Here is an 8,064-nt window from a genome sequence, read left to right as displayed (position 1 = left end):
ACACATGTGGCCCCTGGGGGCCTGCTGTCGCCACATCTATTTCATGTCTACCCCTGCCTGGAGCTCGGGCAGTGGAGGGAGGCCGTGGCCTTGTTGGTGGAGGAGCAGTGGCACAGAGGTATTGGGGACAAAGCAGGGAACCCAATTAGGACGAGGCTGTGAGGTGCAGGCGAGAGGTGATGAGACACTGAGCCGATCTCCACTGAGATGAAATGGGAGGGAGAACAGAATTTTTAGGGACCACAAGAGGTTTTTTTTTTTTTTGCTACACCGTGCAACTTGTGGGATCTTAGTTCCACAACCAGGGATTGAACCTTGGGAGTGAAAGTGAGGAGTCCTAACCACTGGACCATCAGGGAATTCCCACAAGAAGGTCTTTCTTGAAAGATCAGTGCACTTTCTCATACTCTGTGTTCAAGGCCTGTCTGGTCTGCTGGGTTGCTGTAACAAAATACCATAGACTCGTGGCTTAAACCGTGGATATTTATTTCTCACAGTTCTGGAGGCTGCAAGTCCAAGATCAAGGTGCCAGTAGATGCCATGTCTGGTGAGAGTGCACTTCTTGGCTTCCAGACAGACACCACCTTCTTGCTGTGTGCTCACATGGCCTTTCCTTGATGCCCACTCATGGAGAGAGATTCCCTCCCTCTTCTTCGTTGTTGTCGTTCAGTTGCTAAGTCATGTCTGACCCCGAAGACTATATATAGCACGCCAGGCTTCCCTGTCCTTCACTTTCTCCTGGAGTTTGCTCAAACTCATGTCCATTGAGTTGGTGATGCCGTCCAACCATCTCATCCTCTGTTGCCCCCTTCTCCTCCTGCCCTCAATCTTTCCTAGCAGCAGGGTCTTTTCTAGTGAGTTGGCTCTTTGCATCAGGTGGCCAAAGTATTGGAGCTTCAGCCTTAGCATAAGTCCTTCCAATGAATAGTCAGGGTTGATTTCCTTTAGGACTGACTGGTTTGATCTTGCAGTCCAAGGGATTCTCAAGAGTCTTTTCCAGAACCCCCATTTGAAAGCATCAGTTCTTTGGTGCTTAGCTTTCTTTATGGTCCAACTCTCACATTCATACATGATCACTGAAAAAAAACATAGCTTTGACTATACAGACCTTTGTTGGCAAAGTGATGTCTCTGCTTTTTAATACTCTGTCTAGGTTTGTCATAGGGCTTCCCCAGTGGCTCAGTGGTAAAGAAAGAATCTACTTGCAGTACCGAATCCTCAGGAGACCTGGGTTCAACCCCAGGTCGGGAGGATTCCCTGGAGGAGGGCATGGCAACTTCAGTATTCTTGCCTGGAGAATCCCATAGATAGAGGAGCCTGATGGGCTACAGTCCATGGGGTAGCAAAGAGTCGGACACAACTGAAGAGAGTCTGCTCACATGCACAGACTAGGTTTGTCATGGCTTTGCTTCCAAGGAGCCCTCTTCTTTTAAGGGCACTAATCTCATCATGAGGGCCCCACCCTGTGACCTCATGTAAACCTAGTTACTCCCAAAGACTCCATGTCCAAATACCATCACACTAGGGGCTAGAACTTCAACAGATGAATTTAGTGGTGGGGAGGGTGGTGGTGGCGACACAGACATTCAGCCCATAAGATGGCCCTGATAAGAAACACTCAGTTTAGGTTATTTGAGAATTTGACAAACGACAGTTTACAAAGGTGTGGACAGTATAGGAACCAATAAGGGAGAGGGTAGTGCCCTGGGCTAATTATGGAGACCTCAGCTCCTCTACCCTCAAGCAAGAAGGGAAGGAGTGCTTCTCGGGAACAGCCCTACAGAGGAGACACCTAATAAGGGAAGACTGTGACCTCACTCTTTCCTACTGGTGTGCCGTGTTTGCCAAACCCAATCAGAAACTGGAGAGCCCATCACTGTTGTCTTCGTGATGTGCCCCTCTGCCCAGAGCAGAGTGGAGAGAAGATCTGGGGAGGCTGTGAAAGATAACTCTGTCTCCCACCCCCGTCTTTCCTAAAGAGGCTTCAAGATGACTTATAAGAAAGGATCGCTCATTCAAGTCTCGAGACGGGCAATGAGGACAGGGGAAGGACAGGGTGGCACAGCACACGTGTTAAGAGTCCATACCGGCCATGATTGAGCTTCCTCATTAGGTGCTGAGCTTCCTGGCAGCCTGGCCAAAAAGGGATACAAGACAAGTTAGTAATGGAATGAATTGGCTGCTGCTTCAGTTTTCACATAGGAGCAGTCTGATCCCCACGACTTTGAGAAAGTCAGTTTGCTTCTCTGAACTTCAATATCCTCTGTAAAATGGGGGTATTGCCTGCTCCACTTCCTGAACATGAGGATGCAATGAGAAGGCACAACAATTCCAGCAGGAAGAAGGGGAAAGGGCTTTTTTTCTAGAGAGGCATTGCATTTTCCTTTTCCAGAAAAGATGTCCTCTCCAGGGTCATATCTGGACGTGGGCTGGACACTGTCACATGATGACTATCTCTACAAGGGAAGCTGGGAAATAGAATATTTCAGCTGCACACATTGCCTCCTTGATAAAAAAAATCAGGTTTCTGCTGGTAAGAAGGGGGATATAGAAGACCTAGGGTAGACACCAATCATGTCTGTTGCAACTGGGAATGAGTGTCTGGACCAGCTGCTGCCTGTTAGGTGAGTTTGGCTGGGAAACCAACAGAAGAGCTGAGTGTCTGGGTTTCAACAAAAGACTAGTAGCAGATCAGAAGGAAACACAGGTTTAGGGGAGGTGGGCAGACTTGATTGAGCCACATCCAAAGAGTATGACCCTGACCCTGTCCATCTGGAGAGCTGGAGGAAGGTCTCTGCCACCCACACACTCAATATCTCAGTCTTGCTATCAACAATACCAATGTAGACAGACATATCTATGACAAGCGAGGCTCACTTGCTAAGTGGATGAACCAACCCCTCCCCCAGAAATGGTGATGAGTCAGGAAAAAGGGGCAAAATTCAACATGGGATTTTAATATCAAGTTGTTAAAATGTATCTTAAAAACAAGTTCTTATCTTTAAAATGGCTCTTAAAGTCTGTCAATTAAAAATTGTTATGAAAAATAAATTATTAAAGGGAGTCTTACATTAAACATTTAAAAACATTTCTACATGTTCTCATCTCTACAGCATATAAATTGGCTTAAAAGATACAGTAGATAAGATAAAATAGCTATATAGGAATTAATTAGATGGAATCCTAAATCCTATACTTTAAAAACATCTATGCACATATCAGAAACATGGGGAAATTCAGCTACACTCAGTAAGTGTTGGACGGATTTGAGAAATTCAGTTGAGCCCCAACTTCACAATAAATTGTTAGTATAATGAGCTTTGGAAAATGACTAAAAATACAGTCTTAGTCTGCACTGTGCTTTCCTGGTAGCTGAGGTGGTAAAGAATCTGCCTGCTAATGCAGGAGACCTGGGTTTGATCCCTGGGTCAAGAAGATTCCTCTGGAGAAGGGTATGGCAACCCTCTCCAGTATTCTTGCCTGGAGAATTCCATAGAGGAGCCTGCTGGGCTACAGTCCATGGGGTTGCAAAGAGTCGGACACGACTGAGTGACTCACACACACACATACACAGTCTGTACTGATAGAAGTATAATGTCTCTGGAAGAATACTGCTACTGCGCTACTGCATTGGTTAGATTCATGGGTCATTCATTCAGTCACTAACTACTTCCTAAAGTGAAAGTGTTAGTCACTTAGTCCTGTCCGACTGCGATCTCATGGATCCCACTTTAGCCCAGTCTGCCAGGCTCCTCTGTCCATGGAATTCTCCAGGCAAGAATACTGGAGTTGGTAAAGTGAAAGTAAAGTGAAGTGAAGTTGCTCAGTTGTGTCCGACTCTTTGCGACCCCGTGGACTGTAGCCCACCAGACTCTTCCGTCCGTGGGATTCTCCAGGCAAGAATACTGGAGTGGGTTGCCATTGCCTTCTCCAGGGGATCTTCCCAACCCAGGGATCGAACCCAGGTCTCCTGCATTGCAGGCAGACGCTTTAACCTCTAGCCATCCCCATTTCCAGGGCATCTTCCTGACCCAAGGATCAAATTCACGTCTCCCGCATTGCCCGCAGATTCTTTACCAACTGAGCCACCAGGGAAGCCTACTACTTCCTAAGGGCTGGCTCTTTGCCCGGCTTTGTTCAAGGCACTGGGGGTAGAGATGCCAATGTTCTTGTCTTCCAGGGGGAAGATGGACTATAAACCAAGGCCAGTAAGACAGCATGGAAGTGAGGACGTGCTTAGGAGTCTGGGTGGGTCCAGGAGCCCAAGAGGAAGTGGGAGACAATTGAATCTCATTTTGTGTACGGAGGAGATGTTTGCTGGGCCTCAATGGGAGGCTTCAGCATTCCTGGCAGCGGGAACAGCAAAGGCACAGACACAGGAAGCTGGGTGGGGAGTTCAAGAGATAACAGTGGTTGATGTGTCCAGCCCATGAGAGGAAGGGGTGGTATAGTGAGAAACAGGGTGGAAAGCCAGGCAAAAGTCAAACAGCAGAAGGCCTTATGCATCTGGCCAAAGTGTGTGAACTGGTTACCGGATAAGATGGGGTGTGAGAGCTGCTGAGGTTTTGTTTTTTTTAATTTATTTATTTGGCTGTGCTGGGTCTTAGTTTCAGCACACAGGATCTTTAATTGTCATTGTGGCATGCGGGATCTAGTTCCCTGACCAGGGATTGAACCTGGGTACCCTGCATTGAGAGCATGGAGTCTTAGCCATTGAACCACCAGGAAAATCCCGCTCCTGAGGTTTTAACAGGAAGGCAGCAGCGACCCCACCTGGAGGGTGAGGTTCTGTCTCGGGGTCATTCTTGGAGGGCCGGTCATAATAATCATTTAGTTTTTCCTTTGTGCCAGACCCTGTGCTGGGTGATTTCTCACAGCAGCTTTGAGGCTGGAGATCTGCCTCTCATTTTACTTTTGAGGCCAGAGACATTCCAGCGACCTGCCCATACTTCTGTTGTTTTAACTAATATTAACAACAGCAGTTATGAGCCCTCAAGTGCGAAGTGTTTTACTAAATAATCACAGTCCCCACAGTCCTGCGAGGTGTATAAAAATGAAGGTAAATTATACAAGGGGCGGCCCCTGAGACTCGGAGAGGTTAGGAAACGTGCCAAAGGCAGCACAGCTGTTTGAGCGCCAGAGTGGGATCTGAATTCAGGACACCTGACTCTTAATCCTAAGGCACTTTTCCTCCAAGATTGGGACCCGGAACCAGGGTGTGTGTTGATGCCACAGCCCCACTGGTAACCCCTGGCTGGCTTGGGGGCCCCGATGAAATCAGGAGGGATGGGGTTCACACCTGGCTGAAGGATGGGGAGCCTGGGGAGGAGCACAGTGACGAAAGACCTGTCAGATGGGCCCAGAGCACTGGGCAGTACAGCCTCGTTCCGAGGACCCCAGAGGGCATAACCAGAACAAGAAGTGGGGTTGGGAGCTGAGGGTGGGGTTACAAAGAAGATCTTTGAGCAGATGTCTGGAGGGAGACTTTTCTGGAAGGGCACAGACTACTGACTAGGGGACCACTGGTTTAGAAGTCCAGAACCTTGGGCTCCCACCCTGCCTGGGCAAGTCAGCTCTCTGTGGATTTTGGCAGGGACACTGCCCCCCAACAGCCAAGACAGAGAGTCCATCACGTGCTCATTCAACAAATACAGAGTATCTACTCTGGGTCTTAGTTGCAGCATGTGGGATCTAGCTCCCTGACCAGGGATCGAACCCAGGCCCCCTGCATTGGGAGTGCAGAGTCCTAGCCACTGGGTCACCAAGGAAGTCTACTCATTATTTTTTAAATAATCATCTCATCAGTCAGTCTTAGATGGTGAACTGTGAGTGTGGTGGGCCAGGATGCCAGGAGAGGGCAGAAGAAGGAGACCTCCTGGTCTGGGAGCATGGAGGGCTTCTTAGAGGAGGGAGCCAACCTTAGAAGAGCCAACCTGCAGTCTGTGTGGGTGCTGGGTATTCTAAGGGTACAAGAACCTCTTTCCTTCCCCTGTGGCAGACAGCCTGGTGGGGCCCAGAGTGGAGGAAATGGCTCTCTGCCCAGGGTCCTGCCCATCCCCTCTGGAGCCCCCCGCACCACATTCCAACCATCATCCCAGGTACTTCCCCTCTCTTCTCTCTCCTTGCTTCTCTCCCTTCCCTGTCCTGGACAACAGAGGACAGTGGCTGAGGGACTCAGGCCCCCAGAGGATCCCCATGTCCTCGCCCCAGATCAGGGGAGTGCTCAGAGGGCTCAGTGTCCTGGAGTCTGGCCAGGGTCCTGGGAGGAGTAAGGGAAAGGGGACTCAGGGGTGGAGGAGTGGGGGGCGAGGTTATACTTGGGGAAGTGCTAGTGGTGGTTGGGAAGTGGGGCCAGGTGAGGGAGGGCTCCCCGAGGCCCACAGGAAAGGAGCAAGAGTGGGGGTCGGGGTGAGGGTGAGGGTCTCTGCTTTCCCGAGTCCAGGGCCCCCCTCCATCCTGCTCTCCTGTCTGTTGCAAACACTAGGCCTGGTGCCTGGCCCTGCCCCGTCCCTGCACTGACCCTCAGGGGTTCTTTCCATAGGGAACCATGTCCCAGGTGGCTATCCAGGTTCAGGTCAGGGGAGGTGGCCTGAGCTGAGTGGGTGCTGCCCAAGGGTGGGGATCAGAGTGTCTGTGCCCCAAGTTCATGTCTGTGGTGGGGAGTACGCCTGGCTAACCTGGTTGACCCAAGCATTAAGTGGCAGGCCACAGTGCTTACTGCAGAGGGACTGGGGGTCTGAGCCCTGATTTTTCCATCTGAAAAATGGAGTCACCTTTCCTGCACTGCCTCTTGTGGGGCGATGATGAACCTGCAGGGGAGAGAGCTGGGGGTGGGGAATGGTGGTATGTGGACTGGCACTGCCCTCTGGTGGTCACAGTGAGAGTTGCCAGGCACCAATGTCTGGACCTAGACCGTGCTGTCACCTGGGAGCTTGATGGGTACCCTTCATCTCTATCTTCTCCATCCTACTTCTTTCTTCTTCACCCCAAACCTCCCAGTGGCTCAGGTCAGGGATGATTCAATTCAGAAAACATCTATGCAGTAGAAATTGAACGGATCCCTACTGTAGTCCTGTTCTGTGCTTGGTATGGGACCTGCAGAGATGTCTCAGTAACACGGTCCAGGAACTGCAACCTTGTGAAGTCTGGGCTGTGCTGATGCTGGGTCATGGTCACCTCCTGGTGTTCTCCAGCCTCCCCATCCACAGCAAGCCCTTGGGGTTCGGTTGTGTCTTAAAACTTTCTGCTGACAAAGACAAATATCAAATGATATCACTTATGGGCTTCCCTGGTAGCTCAGCTGGTGAAAAATTGACCTGCAATGCAGGAGCCCTGGGCTCAATCTCTGGGTTGGGAAGATCCCCTGGAGGAGGGCATGGCAACCTACTCCAAGAATACGCCAGTATTCTTGCCTGGAGAATCTCCATGGACAGAGGAGCCTGATGGGTTGCAGTCCACGGGGTCGCAGAGTCGGACGCTACCAAGCAACTAAGCACACACGTGTACAATCTAAAGCACGACTTCCCAGGTGGCTCAGTGGTAAAGAATCCGCCTGCCAATGCAGGAGATGCAAGAGACATGGGTTTGATCCCTGGGTCAGGAAGATCCCCTGGAGTAGGAAGTCACCACCCACTCCAGAATTCTTGCCAAGAGAATCCGATGGACGGGGAGTCTGGTGGGCAACAGTCTATGCAGAGTCTTGTCCGCAGAGTCAGACAAGACTGAGCGACTGAGCACACAAAGTGTGACACAAGTGAAGAAAAATAGGGAGCTTCCCTGGTGACTCAGTGGTAAAGAGTCTATGTCAGTGCAGGAGACACGCGTTCCGTCCCTGGTGCAGAAAGATCCCACACGCAGAGAGGTAACTAAGCCGGTGTGGCCCAACTGCTGAGCCTGCCTGCTGCAATTACTGAAGCCCACAGGCCCTAGAGCCCGCGCTCCTTAACAGGAGAAGCCCCTGCAATGAGAATCCTGAGCGCTGCAACTAGAATACAGCCTGTGCAACAACTGAGACCCAGCACAGCCAAAAATAAATCTTATTATTATTTTTTTTTAAATAAGGAC

This window comes from Bos mutus, chromosome 19, assembly GCF_027580195.1.
Source record: "Bos mutus isolate GX-2022 chromosome 19, NWIPB_WYAK_1.1, whole genome shotgun sequence".
Taxonomy (NCBI): Eukaryota; Metazoa; Chordata; class Mammalia; order Artiodactyla; family Bovidae; genus Bos; species Bos mutus.
This window is presented reverse-complemented; position numbering follows the sequence as displayed.